This window comes from Cupressus sempervirens, chromosome 2 (genome assembly GCF_028749045.1).
Source record: "Cupressus sempervirens isolate cs-2001-9-10 chromosome 2, ASM2874904v1, whole genome shotgun sequence".
NCBI lineage: Eukaryota > Viridiplantae > Streptophyta > Pinopsida > Cupressales > Cupressaceae > Cupressus > Cupressus sempervirens.
Window position 1 is genome coordinate 540,578,289 of NC_143119.1, and position 17,500 is coordinate 540,595,788.

Consider the following 17,500-nt stretch of genomic DNA (forward strand, 5'->3'; position numbering starts at 1 on the left):
TCACAATGGCCCGAGGCCAATGCTCCGACTAAGTCAATTTTCTCTTGCAATCACCATGCCGCCGTTCACAGAGAGATCTCCCCATTCACTTGTGACGCGACGCACAATCCAAGGGATAGACGCGAGCTCGCCCTTGAAAGGCCACTTTCCAAGGCATCCCCCGATGACACATTGGAACGACAACCACTGTCGAACCATTTCCCAATGTTGTGCCGATCGAGTTGGCACGGAGCCGCTAGACGAGGGCTCCCGTTTTAGATCAAGTTTTAAAATCACCAAGAAGACGCAGTGAGGGCTGGCAACCGCTGCCAAACCTTTTTTCCAAAATTGCGCCAGCTGAGTGACTAGAAAACATGCTTTACGCGATAGGCACGCAAAAAATTTTGCTAGAGCGCCAAGCACCCACCTCATGGCTAGAGACAAGGGCTCGCCATTAGATCAACTTCAAAATCGCTGAACAGACGCGCTGTAGAATGGAAACCGCTGCCAAGTCTCTTCCGTAGTTGCGTCGGTCGAGTGATCGAAGAAGGTGATCTAAGAGAGGGTCCAAGTGTAGGCATTCGTTGGGGGATTCGCACCAATGGCATAAATTTATGCAGTACCCGAGCAACACCGGACGGAGGTGCTAGACGAGGGCTCCCGTTTTAGATTGAGTTTTAAAATCACCAAGTAGACGCGGTGAGGGCTGGCAACCGCTGCCAAACCTTTTTCTGAAATTGCGCTAGCTGAGTGACAAGAAAACATGATCTAAAGGAGAGTCCAGGAATAGCACCCTCGAGGGTGGGCTTCATGCCCCTCTAATTGATTCAACGTCGGCGTCCACTGTTTCAAAATCTGACATATCCATCCGCCCTGACAGCGGCGTTGAATCAATGAGGGGGGCACGGGAGAGGCTCGCGGCAACCACCTCTCCCATTGTAGCCGTGATAGGCACGCAAAAAGATTTTTCTAGAGCACCAAGCACCCACCTCATGCCTAGAGACAAGGGCTCGCCATTAGATCAACTTCAAAATTGCAGAACAGATGCGCTGTAGAATGGCAACCGCTGCCAAGTCTCTTCCGTAATTACGTCGGTCGAGTGATCGAAAAAGGTGATCTAAGAGAGGGTCCCAGCGTAGGGCATTCATTGGGGTAATCGCGCCGATGGAAAAAATTTGTGCAATACCCGCGCAACACTGGACGGAGGTGCTAGACGAGGGCTCCCGTTTTAGATCGAGTTTTAAAATCACAAAGAAGACGCGGTGAGGGCTGGCAACCGCTGCCAAACCTTTTTCCAAAATTGCGCCAGCTGAGTGACAAGAAAACATGATCTAAAGGAGAGTCCAGGAATAGCACCCTCGAAGTTGGGTTTCATGCCCTTCTAATTGATTCAACGTCGGCGTCCACCGTTTCAAAATCCGACATATCCATCCGCCCTGACAGCGGCGTTGAATCAATGAGCTGGGCACGGGAGAGGCTCGCGGCAACCACCTCTCCCATTGTAGCCGCGATAGGCTCGCAAAAAATTTTGCTAGAACGCCAAGTACCCACCTCATGGCTATAGACAAGGGCTCGGCATTAGATCAACTTCGAAATCGCAGAACGGACGCGGTGTAGAATGGCAACCGCTGCCAAGTCTCTTCCATAATTGCGTCGGTCGAGTGATCGAAGAAGGTGATCTAAGAGAGGGTCCAAGCATGTAGGCATTCGTTGGGGGATTCGCGCCGATGGCAAAAATTTGTGCAATACCCGAGCAACATCGGACGGAGGTGCAAGACGAGGGCTCCCGTTTTAGATCGAGTTTTAAAATCACCAAGTAGACGCGGTGAGGGGCTGGCAACCGCTGCCAAACCTTTTTCTGAAATTGCGCTAGCTGAGTGACAAGAATACATGATCTAAAGCAGAGTCCAGGAAAATAGCACCCTCGAGGGTGGGCTTCATGCCCCTCTAATTGATTCAACGTCGGCATCCATCATTTCAAAATCCGACATTTCCATCCGCCCTAACAGCGGCGTTGAATCAATGAGGGGGGCACGGGAGAGGCTCGCGGCAACCACCTCTCCCCTTGTAGCCGCGATAGGCACGCAAAAAATTTTGCTAGAGCGCCAAGCACCCACCTCATGCCTAGAGACAAGGGCTCGCCATTAGATCAACTTTGAAATCGCTTAACAGACGCGCTGTAGAATGGCAACCACTGCCAAGTCTCTTCCGTAGTTGCGTCGGTCGAGTGATCGAAGAAGGTGATCTAAGAGAGGGTCCAAGCATAGGCATTCGTTTGGGGATTCGCGCCAATGGCATAAATTTATGCAATACCCGAGCAACACCGGACGGAGGTGCTAGACGAGGGCTCCCGTTTTAGATCAAGTTTTAAAATCACCCAGTAGACGTGGTGAGGGCTGGCAACCGCTGCCAAGCCTTTTTCCGAAATTGCACCAGCTGAGTGACAAGAAAACATGATCTAAAGGAGAGTCCAGGAATAGCACCCTCGAGGGTGGGCTTCATGCCCCTCTAATTGATTCAACGTCGCCATCCACCGTTTCAAAATTCGACATATCCATCCGCCCTGACAGCGGCGTTGAATCAATGAGGGGGGCACGGGAGAGGCTCGCGGCAACCACCTCTCCCCTTGTAGCCACGATAGGCACGCAAAAAATTTTGCTAGAGCGCCAAGCACCCACCTCATGCCTAGAGACAAGGGCTCGCCATTAGATCAACTTCGAAATCGCTGAACAGACGCGCTGTAGAATGGCAACCGCTACCAAGTCTCTTCCGTAGTTGCGTCGGTCGAGTGATCGAAGAAGGTGATCTAAGAGAGGGTCCAAGCACTGGGTCTATATATTCAAAGGCCACGAAGAGGTTTCGATAAGAGAAGCTCCCCTGCTCGCTCGCACAAACATCCCAAATGCTAGACACAAGCTCCCGCCCTTAGCATCGCTCTCCAGATCGCCGCAATGACACATTGGAATGACAACCGCTGTCGAACAACTCCCGAATTTGTGTCGATGGAGTGAGAAAGACGAGCAACTTTGGGGAGCCGCGCATGGCAAACGGGCTTCTGCTTCATTCTGCTCTTATATATAGATCCAATGTCGTTGATTTCATTTGGAATCCGAGGCTGCATTCGTCCTTGCTCACACAAGCAATGGCTCTTCTCATCGAATGGTCACGGGGAGCTTCTGATTAAAAAGGCTCCCTTGTCACCCGTGATGCGCAGCCCAACTGCTAGACGACGGCTCGCCCTTCAGATCGCTGCCCAGGCAACCACCACAACAGCACCATTGGAACGACAACCGCTGCTGAACCATTCTAAAATTTTTTTGCCAAAGAAGTTGTTGCAAAGAGAACGACTCTGGGGAGAGAGCCCTCACATAGCGAAATTGGGATGGCTTCACGGCAGTTGGATGGGATTTGAATTCATGGAGCCAAGGGAGTGAAATGGTCATCGAGCTCATCCGATCAACTGGATGAATTTCACCTTGAAGGGGCCCAATCCAAAAGTTCTGGAGGTCATCTCCTGGAACTGTCAAGAACAAAGGCCAATCTTTCATGCAAACTCTGCTACTGCGCAAACATAGGTTGCAATTATAGAGAAATTGCAAGGCCGTCACAATGGCTCGAGGCCAATGCTCCGACTACTAAGTCAATTTTCTCTTGCAATCACCATGCCGCCGTTCACAGAGAGATCTCCCCATTCACTTGTGACGACGCACAATCCAAGTGCTAGACGGGATCTCGCCCTTGAAAGGCCGCATTCAAAGACATCCCGATGACACATTGGAACGACAACCACTGTCGAACCATTCCCAATGTTGTGCCGATCGAGTTGGCACAGAGGCGATCTTAGGGAGCTCCCGTGAATCGATCGAGAAGTGCTTTCGTACCCATCTCTCACAAAAACCAATGTTAGCTGAACAATTTTAGAATCCAAGGCTCGTATCCATCTATATCGTCGGCACTGGGTCTATATTCAAAGGCCATGGAGAGGTTCCGATAAGAGAAGCTCCCCTGCTCTCTTGCACAAACATCCCCAAATGCTAGACGCAAGCTCCTGCCCTTAGCATCGCTCTCCAGATCACCGCAATGACACATTGGAATGACAACCGCTGTCGAACAACTCCCGAATTTGTGTCGATGGAGTGAGAAAGAAGAGCCAGATCAGGTCAACGAAAACGGCTAAGACAGATCGGGTTGGCCAGCATGGCTCGGCCACCATTTTTTGCCGAGAGCTTTCAATATTAAAGCTCACATGTAGCAGTGATAAGTACACCACGACAAAATTGCTAGAGCGCCGAGCACCCATAGCAAATTGCCATTATACCAAGCAACGCCGGAGTGCTAGACAAGGGCTCACGTTTAGATCAAGTTTTAAAATCACCAAAAAGACACGCCATGGATCGGCAACCACTGCCTCACCTTTTCCAAAATTGAGTCATCGGTAAACATGATCTAAAGGAGAGCCGAGGAAAAGCACTGAGATCGCTTCATGCCCCTTTCATTCATTCAACATTAGCATAAACCGTTTGAAAACCCAACAATCCGATCCGCCTAGACACAAATGTTGAATCAATGAAAGGGGCATGGGAGAGGCTCGCGGCAACAACCTCTCCTATATAAGCTATTAGTGCGAGGCTCGCTCTGCATTAGAAATCTGCGATAGCACGGACAAAATCCTTAAAAATCCAATTCAATGAAAAATGTGACCAAACAGCCATCCACGACACCGTTTTTTGGGCTCGCCCAGATCGGCTTGGCCAGAATGGCTCGCCCAGATCGGCTCGGCCAGCATGGCTCGGTCAGATCAGCTCGGCCAGCATGGTGACTTGCTGACTCGGTGAGAGTACTTCGAACTGTCAAGAACAAAGGCCAATCTAACATGCAAACTCTGCTACTGCGCAAACATAGGTTGCAATTATAGAGAAATTGCAAGGCCGTCATAATGGTCCGAGGCCAACGCTCCGACTACTAAGTCAATTTTCTCTTGCAATCGCCATGCCGCCGTTCACAGAGAGATCTCCCCATTCACTTGTGACGACGCACAATTCAAGTGCTAGACGCGAGCTTGCCCTTGAAAGGCCGCATTCCAAGACATCCCGATGACACATTGGAATGACAACCGCTGTCGAACCATTCCCAACGTTGTGCCGATCGAGTTGGCACAGAGGCGATCTTAGGGAACTCCCGCGTATCGATTGGGAAGTGCTTTCGTACGCATCTCTCACAAAAACCAATGTTAGCTGAACAATTTTATAATCCAAGGCTCGTATCCATCGATATCGTCGGCACTGGGTCTATATTCAAAGGCCACGGAGAGGTTCCGATAAGAGAAGCTCCCCTGCTCGCTTGCACAAACATCCCCAAATGCTAGATGCAAGCTCCCGCACTTAGCATCGCTCTCCAGATCATCGCAATGACACATTGCAACGACAACCACTGTCGAACAACTCCCGAATTTGTGCTGATGGAGTGAGAAACGAGAGCCAGATCGGGTCGACAAAAACGGCTAAGCCAGATCGGGTCGGCCAGCATGGCTCGGCCACCATTTTTCGGCGAGAGCTTTCGATATTAAAGCTCCCATGTAGCCGCGATAAGTACACCAAGACAAATTGGTAGAGCGCCGAGAACCCATAGCAAATTGCCATTATACCAAGCAACGCCGGAGTGCTAGACAAGGGCTCACGTTTAGATCAAGTTTTAAAACCACCTAAAACACACGCCATGGATCGGCAACCGCTGCCTCACCTTTTCCAAAATTGAGTCATCGAAAAACATGATCTAAAGGAGAGCCGAGGAAAAGCACTGAGATCGCTTCATGCCCCTTTCATTCATTCAACATCGGCATACACCGTTTGAAAACCCAACAATCCGATCCGCCTAGACACCAATGTTGAATGAATGAAAGGTGCACGGGAGAGGCTCATGGCAACAACCTCTCCTATATAAGCTATTAGTGTGAGGCTCGCTCTGCATTAGAAATTTGCGACAGCGCGGACAACTCCCTTAAAAATCCAATTCAATGAAAAATGTGACCAAACAGCCATCCACGACACCGTTTTTGGAGCTCGCCCAGATCGGCTCGGCCAGAATGGCTCGCCCAGATCGGCTCGGCCAGCATGGCTCGGCCAGATCGGCTCGGCCAGCATGGTGACTTGCTGACTCGGTGAGAGTACTTCGAACTGTCAAGAACAAAGGCCAATCTAACATGCAAACTCTGCTACTACGCAAACATAGGTTGCAATTATAGAGAAATTGCAAGGCCGTCACAATGGCCCGAGGCCAATGCTCTGACTACTAAGTCAATTTTCTCTTGCAATCGCCATGCCGCCGTTCACAGAGAGATCTCCCCATTCACTTGTGACAATGCACAATTCAAGTGCTAGACGCGAGCTCGCCCTTGAAAGGCCGCGTTCCAAGACATCCCGATGACACATTGGAACGACAACCGCTGTCGAACCATTCCCAATGTTGTGCTGATCGAGTTGGTACAGAGGCGATCTTAGGGAACTCCCGCATATTGATCGGGAAGTGCTTTCGTACCCATCTCTCACAAAAACTAATGTTAGTTGAACAATTTTATAATCCAAGGCTCGTACCCATCGATATCGTCGGCACTGGGTCTATATTCAAAGGCCACGGAGAGGTTCCGATAAAAGAAGCTCCCCTGCTCGCTTTCACAAACATCCCCAAATGCTAGACGCAAGCTCCCGCACTTAGCATCGCTCTCCAGATCACCGCAATGACACATTGGAACGACAACCACTGTCGAACAACTCCTGAATTTGTGCCGATGGAGTGAGAAACGAGAGCCAGATCGGGTCGACAAAAACGGCTAAGCCAGATCGGGTCGGCCAGCATGGCTCGGCCACCATTTTTCACCGAGAGCTTTCGATATTAAAGCTCCCATGTAGCCGCGATAAGTACACCATGACAAATTGCTAGAGCACCGAGCACCCATAGCAAATTGCCATTATACCAAGCAACGCCGGAGTGCTAGACAAGGGCTCACGTTTAGATCAAGTTTTAAAACCACCAAAAAGACACGCCATGGACAAGGGCTCTCGCACATAGCATCGCTCTCCAGATCACCGCAATGACACATTGGAACGACAACTGCTGTCGAACAACTCCCAAATTTGTGCCGATGGAGTGAGAAATGAGAGCCAGATCGGGTCGACGAAAACGGCTAAGCCAGATCGGGTCGGCCAGCATGGCTCGGCCACCATTTTTTTCCGAGAGCTTTCGATATTAAAGCTCCCATGTAGCCACGATAAGTACACCATGACAAATTGGTAGAGCGCCGAGCACCCATAGCAAATTGCCATTATACCAAGCAACGCCGGAGTGCTAGACAAGGGCTCACGTTTAGATCAAGTTTTAAAACCACCAAAAACACACGCCATGGATCGGCAACCGCTGCCTCACCTTTTCCAAAATTGAGTCATCGAAAAACATGATCTAAAGGAGAGCCGAGGAAAAGCACTGAGATCGCTTCATGCCCCTTTCATTCATTCAACATCGGCATACACCGTTTGAAAACCCAACAATCCGATCCGCCTAGACACCAATGTTGAATGAATGAAAGGGGCACGGGAGAGGCTTGCGGCAACAACCTCTCCTATATAAGCTATTAGTGCGAGGCTCGCTCTGCATTAGAAATCTGCGATAGCGCGGACAACTCCCTTAAAAATCCAATTCAATGAAAAATGTGACCAAACAGCCATCCACGACACCATTTTTGGAGCTCGCCCAGATCGGCTCGGCCAGAATGGCTCGCCCAGATCGGCTCGGCCAGCATGGCTCGCCCAGATCTGCTCGGCCAGCTTGGCTCGGCCAGCATGGCTCGCCCAGATCGGCTCGGCCAGATCGGGTCGGCCAGCATGGTGACTTGGTGACTCGGTGAGAGTACTTGGAACCGTCAAGAACAAAGGCCAATCTTACATGCAAACTCTGCTACTGTGCAAACATAGGTTGTAATTATAGAGAAATTGCAAGGCCGTCACAATGGCCCGAGGCCAATGCTCTGACTACTAAGTCAATTTTCTCTTGCAATCGCCATGCCGCCGTTCACAAAGAGATCTCCCCATTCACTTGTGACGACGCCCAATCCAAGTGCTAGACGCGAGCTCGCCCTTGAAAGGTCACGTTCCAAGACATCCCGATGACACATTGGAACGACAACCGCTGTCGAACCATTCCCAATGTTGTGCCGATCGAGTTGGCACAAAGGCGACCAAATAGCCATCCACGACACCATTTTTGGAGCTCGGCCAGATCCGCTCGGCCAAAACAGCTAGCCCAGATCGGCTCGGTCAGCATGGCTCAGCCAGAACGGCTCGGCCAGCATGGCTCGGCAAGAACAGCTCGGCCAGAATGGCTCGGCCAGCATGGCTCAGCCAGAACGGCTCACCCAGATCGGCTCGGCCAGCATGGCTCGGCCAGAACGGCTCAGCCAGCATGGCCCGGCCAGCATGGCTCAGCCAGAACAGGTCACAAAGATCGCCTCGCCCAGAATGGGTCGCCCAGATCGGCTCGCCCAGAATGGGTCGCCCAGATCGGCTCGGCCAGCATGGCTTGCCTAGAACGGCTCGGCCAGATCGGGTCAGCCAGAATGGCTCGCCCAGATCGGCTCGGCCAGCATGGCTCGGCCAGAACGGCTCGGCCAGATCAGGACGGTGACTTGATGAACGGACTTAAAGAGTCGGCTTGGCGGGGTGACTTGATGAAAGGACTTAAAGAGTCGACTTGGCGGGGTGACTCGATGAACGAACTTAGAGGGTCGACTTTGCAGGGTGACTTGATGAACGGACCTAAAGAGTTGACTTGGTGAGAGTACTCGGTGGGGTGACCTGATGAACAGACTTAGAGAGTCGACTTGGTGAGAGTCCTTGGTGGGCCGACCTGGTTGGGTGACTTCGTGAACTGACTTAAAGAGTCGACTTGGTGGGAGTACTTGGTGGGGTTTGACTTGATGAACGGACTTCAAGGGTCGACTTGGCGAGGTGACTTGATGAATGGTCCTAAAGAGTTGACTTGGTGAGAGTACTTGGTGTGGTGACTTGATTAAAAGACTTAAAGAGTCAAATTGGTGAGAGTACTTGGTGGGGTGACTTGATAAACGCACTTGAAGGGTCGACCTGGTGGGGTGACTTTATGAACGGACCTAAAGAGTTGACGTGGTGAGAGTGCTTGGTGGGGTGACTTGATGAACATAGTTAAAGAGTCGACTTGGTGAGAGTAGTTGGTCGGGTGACTTCATGAACGCAATCGAAGAATCGACTTGGTTAGAGTACTTGGTGGGGTGACTTGATGAACGAACTTAAAGATTCGACTTGGTGGGCCGACCTGGCGGGGTGACTTGATGAACGGACTTAGAGAGTCGACTTGGTGAGAGTACTTGGTGACTTGGTGGGCCGACCTGGCCGGGTGACTTGATGAACAAACTTAAAGAGTCGACTTGGCGAGAGTACTCGGTGGGCTGACCTGGTTACGTGACATGATGAACAAACTTAAAGATTCGACTTGGTGGGCCGACCTGGCGGGGTGACTTGATGAATGAACTTAGAGAGTTGACTTGGTGGGTCGAACTAGCGGGGTGACTTGGTGAGAGTACTTGGTGGGCTGACCTGGCAGGGTGACTTGATGAACGAACTTAGAGAGTCGACTTTGTGAGAGTACTTGGTGGGTCGAACTGGCGAGGTGACTTGATGAACGAACTTAAAGAGTCGACCTGGTGAGAGAACTTGGTGGGCCGAGCTGGCGGGGTGAATTGATGAACGAACCTAAAGAGTCGACTTTGTGAGAGTACTTGGTGGGCCGACCTGGCGGGGTGAGTTGATGACCGAACTTAAAGGGTCGACTTGGTGAGAGTACTTGGTGGGCCGACCTGGCGGGGCGACTTGATGAACGAACTTAAAGAGTCGACTTGGTGAGAGTACTCGGTGGGGTGACTTGATGAACAAACTTAAAGAGTCGACCTGGAGAGAGTACTTGGTGAGCCGACCTGGCGGGGTGACTTAGTGAGCAAACTTAAAGAGTCGACTTGGTGAGAGTAGTTGGTGGGCTGAACTGGCGGAGTGACTTGATGAACGAACTTAAAGAGTCGACCTGGTGGGCCGACTTGGCAGAGTGACTTCATGAACGAACTTAAAGAGTCCACTTGGTGGGCCGACCTGGCAGGGTGACTTGATGAACGAACTTAAAGAGTCGACTCGGTGAGAGTAATTTGTGGGCTGACCTGGCGGGGTGACTTGATGAATGAACTTAAAGAGTCGACTTGGTGGGGTGACTTGATGAACCCACTTGAAGGGTCGACTTGGTGGGGTGACTCTATGAACGAACCTAAAGAGTTGACTTGGTGAGAGTACTTGGTGGGGTGACTCGACGAAAGGACTTAAAGAGTCGACTAGGTGAGAGTACTTGGTGGCTCGACTTTATGAGCAAACTTAAAGAGTCCAATTGGTGAGAGTGGGCCTAATGGGGCGATGTGGTGAGTGGGCCTAACGGGGCGAGTTGGTGGGGCGACTTGGCGAGTGGTATTAGAGAGCCAACGTGGTGAGGTGACTCGGCGAGTTGGTTCGTTGAGATGACATGGTGAGCTGACTTGGCGAGTCGACCTGGTGAGCGAACTTAAAGAGTCAACTTGGCAATGTACTCGAGTCAACTTGGTGAGGCGACCTGGCGAGCGGGCTCAAAGAGTCAACATGGTGAGGCGACTCATTGAGTCAACATGGTGAGGCGACTCATGGTGAGGAGCTATCCTTGAGGCGACTTGGTGGGCCTACTTGATTAGTCAACTTGGTAAGCTGACCTGACGAGCTGACACGGTGAGCGGGCTTAAAGAGGCGACGACTTGGTGGGGTAACTCAGCAAGCAAACTTATCGAGGCGAGATGGTGAGTCGATTTGGTGAGCTGACTTGGTGAGCGCACTTAAAGAGTCAACTTCGTGAGGTGACTCGGCGAGTTAGCCCACTGATGCGACTTGGGCGGGCTGACCTGGCGAACGAACTTAAAGAGGCGACTTGGGCGGGCTGACCTGGTGAGCGAACTTAAAGAGTTGACTTGGCAACGTACTTGAACAACCGACTTGGTGAGCTGACATGGTGAGTGGGCTTAGAGAAGCAACTCGGCGGGCCGACTTGATGAACGGACTTAAAGGGTCGACTTGGCGGGGTGACTCGATGAACGGACCTAAAGAGTTGACTTGGTGAGAGTACTTGGCGGGGTGAACTGATGAACGGACTTAAAGAGTCGACTTGGTGGGAGTAATTGGTGGGCCGACTTGATGAACGGACTTATAGAGTTGACTTGGTGAGAGTAGTTGTTCTGGTGACTTGATGAACGCACTTAGAGAGTTGGCTTGGCGTGGTGACTTGATGAAAGGACTTAAAGAGTTGACTTAGCGGGGTGACTCGATGAACGAACTTAGAGGGTCAACTTTGCGGGGTGACTTGATGAACGGACCTAAAGAGTTGACTTGGTGAGAGTACTCGGTGGGGTGACCTGATGAACAGACTTAGAGAGTCGACTTGGTGAGAGTCCTTGGTGGGCTGACCTGGTTGGGTGACTTCGTGAACTGACTTAAAGAGTCGACTTGGTGGGAGTACTTGGTGGGGTTTGACTTGATGAACGAACTTCAAGGGTCGACTTGGTGAGGTGACTTGATGAACGGTCCTAAAGAGTTGACTTGGTGAGAGTACTTGGTGTGGTGACTTGATGAAAAGACTTAAAGAGTCGAATTGGTGAGAGTACTTGGTGGGGTGACTTGATGAACGCACTTGAAGGGTCAACCTGGTGGGGTGACTTTATGAATGGACCTAAAGAGTTGACGTGGTGAGAGTGCTTGGTGGGGTGACTTGATGAACATAGTTAAAGAGTCGACTTGGTGAGAGTAGTTGGTCGGGTGACTTGATGAACGCACTCGAAGAATCGACTTGGTTAGAGTACTTGGTGGGGTGACTTGATGAACGGACTTAAAGATTCGACTTGGTGGGCCGACCTGGCGGGGTGACTTGATGAACGGAATTAGAGAGTCGACTTGGTGAGAGTACTTGGTGACTTGGTGGGCCGACTTGGCCGGGTGACTTGATGAACAAACTTAAAGAGTCGACTTGGCGAGAGTACTCGGTGGGCTGACCTGGTCACGTGACTTGATGAACGGACTTAAAGATTCGACTTGGTGGGCCGACCTGGCGGGGTGACTTGATGAACGGACTTAGAGAGTCGACTTGGTGAGAGTACTTGGTGACTTGGTGGGCCGACCTGGCCGGGTGACTTGATGAACAAACTTAAAGAGTCGACATGGCGAGAGTACTCGGTGGGCTGACCTGGTCACGTGACTTGATGAACGGACTTAAAGATTCGACTTGGTGGGCCGACCTGGCAGGGTGACTTGATGAACGGACTTAGAGAGTCGACTTGGTGGGTCGAACTAGCAGGGTGACTTGGTGAGAGTACTTGGTGGGCTGACCTGGTAGGGTGACTTGATGAACGAACTTAGAGAGTCGACTTTGTGAGAGTACTTGGTGGGTCGAACTGGCGGGGTGACTTGATGAACGAACTTAAAGAGTCAACCTGGTGAGAGAACTTGGTGGGCCAAGCTGGCGGGGTGAATTGATGAACGAACCTAAAGAGTCGACTTTGTGAGAGTACGTGGTGGGCCGACCTGGCGGGGTGAGTTGATGACCGAACTTAAAGGGTCGACTTGGTGAGAGTACTTGGTGGGCCGACCTGGCGGGGCGACATGATGAACAAACTTAAAGAGTCGACTTGGTGAGAGTACTCGTTGGGGTGACCTGATGAACAAACCTAAAGAGTCGACCTGGTGAGAGTACTTGGTGGGCCGACCTGGCAGGGTGACTTGGTGAGCAAACTTAAAGAGTCGACTTGGTGAGAGTAGTTGGTGGGCTGACCTAGCGGGGTGACTTGATTAACGAAATTAAAGAGTTGACCTGGTGGGCCGACTTGGCAGAGTGACTTCATGAACGAACTTAAAGAGTCCACTTGGTGGGCCGACCTGGCGGGGTGACTTGATGAACGAACTTAAAGAGTCGACTCGGTGAGAGTAATTTGTGGGCTGACCTGGCGGAGTGACTTGATGAATGAACTTAAAGAGTCGACTTGGTGGGGTGACTTGATGAACCCACTTGAAGGGTCAACTTGGTGGGGTGACTCTATGAACGGACCTAAAGAGTTGACTTGGTGAGAGTACTTGGTGGGGTGACTCGACAAAAGGACTTAAAGAGTCGACTTGGTGAGAGTACTTGGTGGCTCGACTTTATGAGCAGACTTAAAGAGTCCACTTGGTGAGAGTGGGCCTAACGGGGCGATGTGGTGAGTGGGCCTAACGGGGCGAGTTGGTGGGGCGACTTGGCGAGCGGTATTAGAGAGCCGACGTGGTGAGGTGACTCGGCGAGTTGGTTCGTTGAGATGACATGGTGAGCTGACTTGGCGAGTCGACCTGGCGAGCGAACTTAAAGAGTCGACTTGGCAACGTACTCGAGTCGACTTGGTGAGGCGACCTAGCGAGCGGGCTCAAAGAGTCAACATGGTGAGGCGACTCATGGTGAGGAGCTATCCTTGAGGCGACTTGGTGGGCCTACTTGATTAGTCGACTTGGTGAGCCGACCTGACGAGCTGACACGGTGAGCGGGCTTAAAGAGGCGACGACTTGGTGGGGTAACTCGGCAAGCCAACTTATCAAGGTGAGATGGTGAGTCAACTTGGTGAGCTAACTTGGTGAGCGCACTTAAAGAGTCAACTTTGTGAGGTGACTCGGCGAGTTAGCCCGCTGATGCGACTTGGGCGGGCCGACCTGGCGAACGAACTTAAAGAGGCGACTTGGGCGGGCTGACCTGGTGAGTGAACTTAAAGAGTTGACTTGGCAACGTACTTGAACAATCGACTTGGTGAGCTGACATGGTGAGTGGGCTTAGAGAAGCAACTCGGCGGTGCGACTTGATGAACGGACTTAAAGGGTCGACTTGGCGGGGTGACTCAATGAACGGACCTAAAGAGTTGACTTGGTGAGAGTACTTGGCAGGGTGAACTGATGAATGGACTTAAAGAGTCGACTTGGTGGGAGTACTTGGTGGGCCGACTTGATGAACGGACTTATAGAGTCGACTTGGTGAGAGTAGTTGTTCTGGTGACTTGATGAACGCACTTAAAGAGTCGGCTTGGCGGGGTGACTTGATGAAAGGACTTAAAGAGTCGACTTGGCGGGGTGACTCGATTAACAAACTTAGAGGGTCGACTTTGCGGGGTGACTTGATGAACGGACCTAAAGAGTTGACTTGGTGAGAGTACTCGGTGGGGTGACCTGATGAACAGACTTAGAGAGTCGACTTGGTGAGAGTCCTTGGTGGGCCGACCTGGTTGGGTGACTTCGTGAACTGACTTAAAGAGTCGACTTGGTGGGAGTACTTGGTGGGGTTTGACTTGATGAACGGACTTCAAGGGTCGACTTGGCAAGGTGACTTGATGAACGGTCCTAAAGAGTTGACTTGGTGAGAGTACATGGTGTGGTGACTTGATGAAAAGACTTAAAGAGTCGAATTGGTGAGAGTACTTGGTGGGGTGACTTGATGAATGCACTTGAAGGGTCGACCTGGTGGGGTGACTTTATGAACGGACCTAAAGAGTTGACGTGGTGAGAGTTCTTGGTGGGGTGACTTGATGAACATAGTTAAAGAGTCGACTTGGTGAGAGTAGTTGGTCGGGTGACTTGATGAACGCACTCGAAGAATCAACTTGGTTAGAGTACTTGGTGGGGTGACTTGATGAACGGACTTAAAGATTCGACTTGGTGGGCCGACCTGGCGGGGTGACTTGATGAACGGACTTAGAGAGTCGACTTGGTGAGAGTACTTGGTGACTTGGTGGGCCGACCTGGCCGGGTGACTTGATGAACAAACTTAAAGAGTCGACTTGGCGAGAGTACTCGGTGGGCTGACCTGGTCATGTGACTTGATGAACGGACTTAAAGATTCGACTTGGTGGGCCGACCTGGTGGGGTGACTTGATGGACGGACTTAGAGAGTTGACTTGGTGGGTCAAACTAGCGAGGTGACTTGGTGAGAGTACTTGGTGGGCTGACCTGGCAGGGTGACTTGATGAACGAACTTAGAGAGTCGACTTTGTGAGAGTACTTGGTGGGTCGAACTGGCAGGGTGACTTGATGAACGAACTTAAAGAGTTGACCTGGTGAGAGAACTTGGTGGGCCGAGCTGGCGGGGTGAATTGATGAACGAACCTAAAGAGTCGACTTTGTGAGAGTACTTGGTGGGCCAACCTGGCGGGGTGAGTTGATGACTGAACTTAAAGGGTCGACTTGGTGAGAGTACTTGGTGGGCCGACCTGGCGGGGCGACTTAATGAACGAACTTAAAGATTCGACTTGGTGAGAGTACTCGGTGGGGTGACCTGATGAACAAACCTAAAGAGTCGACGTGGTGAGAGTACTTGGTGGGCCGACTTGGCGGGGTGACTTGGTGAGCAAACTTAAAGAGTCGACTTGGTGAGAGTAGTTGGTGGGCTGACCTGGCGGGGTGACTTGATGAACGAACTTAAAGAGTCGACCTGGTGGGCCGACTTGGAGAGTGACTTCATGAACGAACTTAAAGAGTCCACTTGGTGGGCCGACCTGGCGGGGTGACTTGATGAACGAACTTAAAGAGTCGACTCGGTGAGAGTAATTTGTGGGCTGACCTGGCGGGGTGACTTGATGAATGAACTTAAAGAGTCGACTTGGTGGGGTGACTTGATGAACCCACTTGAAGGGTCGACTTGGTGGGGTGACTCTATGAACGGACCTAAAGAGTTGACTTGGTGAGAGTACTTGGTGGGGTGACTCGACGAAAGGACTTAAAGAGTCAACTTGGTGAGAGTACTTGGTGGCTCGACTTTATGAGCAGACTTAAAGAGTCCACTTGGTGAGAGTGGGCCTAACGGGGCGATGTGGTGAGTGGGCCTAACGGGGCGAGTTGGTGGGGCGACTTGGCGAGCGGTATTAGAGAGCCAACGTGGTGAGGCAACTCAGCGAGTTGGTTCGTTGAGATGACATGGTGAGCTGACTTGGCGAGTCGTCCTGGCGAGCGAACTTAAAGAGTCAACTTTGCCACGTACTCGAGTCGACTTGGTGAGGTGACCTGGCGAGCGGGCTCAAAGAGTCAACATGGTGAGGCGACTCATTGAGTCAACATGGTGAGGCGACTCATGGTGAGGAGCTATCCTTGAGGCGACTTGGTGGGCCTACTTGATTAGTCGACTTGGTGAGCCGACCTGACGAGCTGACACGGTGAGCGGGCTTAAAGAGGCGACGACTTGGTGGGGTAACTCGGCAAGCCAACTTATCGAGGCGAGATGGTGAGTCAACTTGGTGAGCTGACTTGGTGAGCACACTTAAAGAGTCAACTTCGTGAGGTGACTCGGTGAGTTAGCCCACTGATGCGACTTGGGCGGGCTGACCTGGCGAACGAACTTAAAGAGGCGACTTGGGCGGGCTGACTTGGTGAGCGAACTTAAAGAGTTGACTTGGCAACGTACTTGAACAACCGACTTGGTGAGCTGACATGTTGAGTGGGCTTAGAGAAGCAACTCGGCGGGGCAACGAGCTGTGAGTGGACTTAAAGAGTCAATTCTTGATTTGGCAAAGACCACATGGTTAGATGACTTGGTGAGCCGACCTGGCTAGGAAAATTGGCAAGCAAACTTATAGAATCGACTTGCTGTCCCCAGCCAGGATCGCACGCCTGGGTCGACCCAACTTGGGTCACCCGACTAGGTCAACCCATCTCCGTCGCCCCAGCCTCGGGTGACCCGACTGGGTCGCCAGAGTGGGTCTACAAGGGGGAAAAAAAAAACAAAACAAAAAAAATCATGGGAGGCCCTATACAGCGAAAAGCACTAAATTTTGGGCATTACAAAAAAAAAAAAAAAAAACAAGTTACCCGCTTTTGGATCACGCACAAGTTTCAGTTCACGTATTGCCGAGCCGACTAGAGGCGTTACGCCTAGCTAGCCAGATTCGAGGTAGGGTAGCCGAAACAATCCGATTTGAGAATTTTCTTTATAAAAAGAGATCATGATAGGCCTCGTAAGGCAAAAAAGAATGAAATTTTGGGAGTTCAAAAAAAAACGTTACCCAGTTTTGGATCGCGCACAGGGCTCGCCTCACGTAGCATCGAGGTGCCTTGGGTGACATGATTCAAGCAAAAATTTGACGGTGGCATGAGCCGTGCAAAAACATTGGAGGCCATTAAGGCTCGAGGCGCTTCGAGTCGAGGTTGCCGAGGTGGGTCGGGTTGAAAACTTTGGGTGTTAACCAAAAAGAAAAAGTTAACCGCTTTTGGGTCATGTACACGGCTCGGGGCACTTAGAATCAAGTCGAGCATGATAACATGAGTCGTGCGAAAAATTTGGAGATGACTCGAGTCGGGGCATCTGACTCTATTCGAGTTCAAAACTTTGGGACTTGACAAAAAAAAGAAAAAAGAAAAAGTTACCCGGTTTTGGATCACGTAAGTGA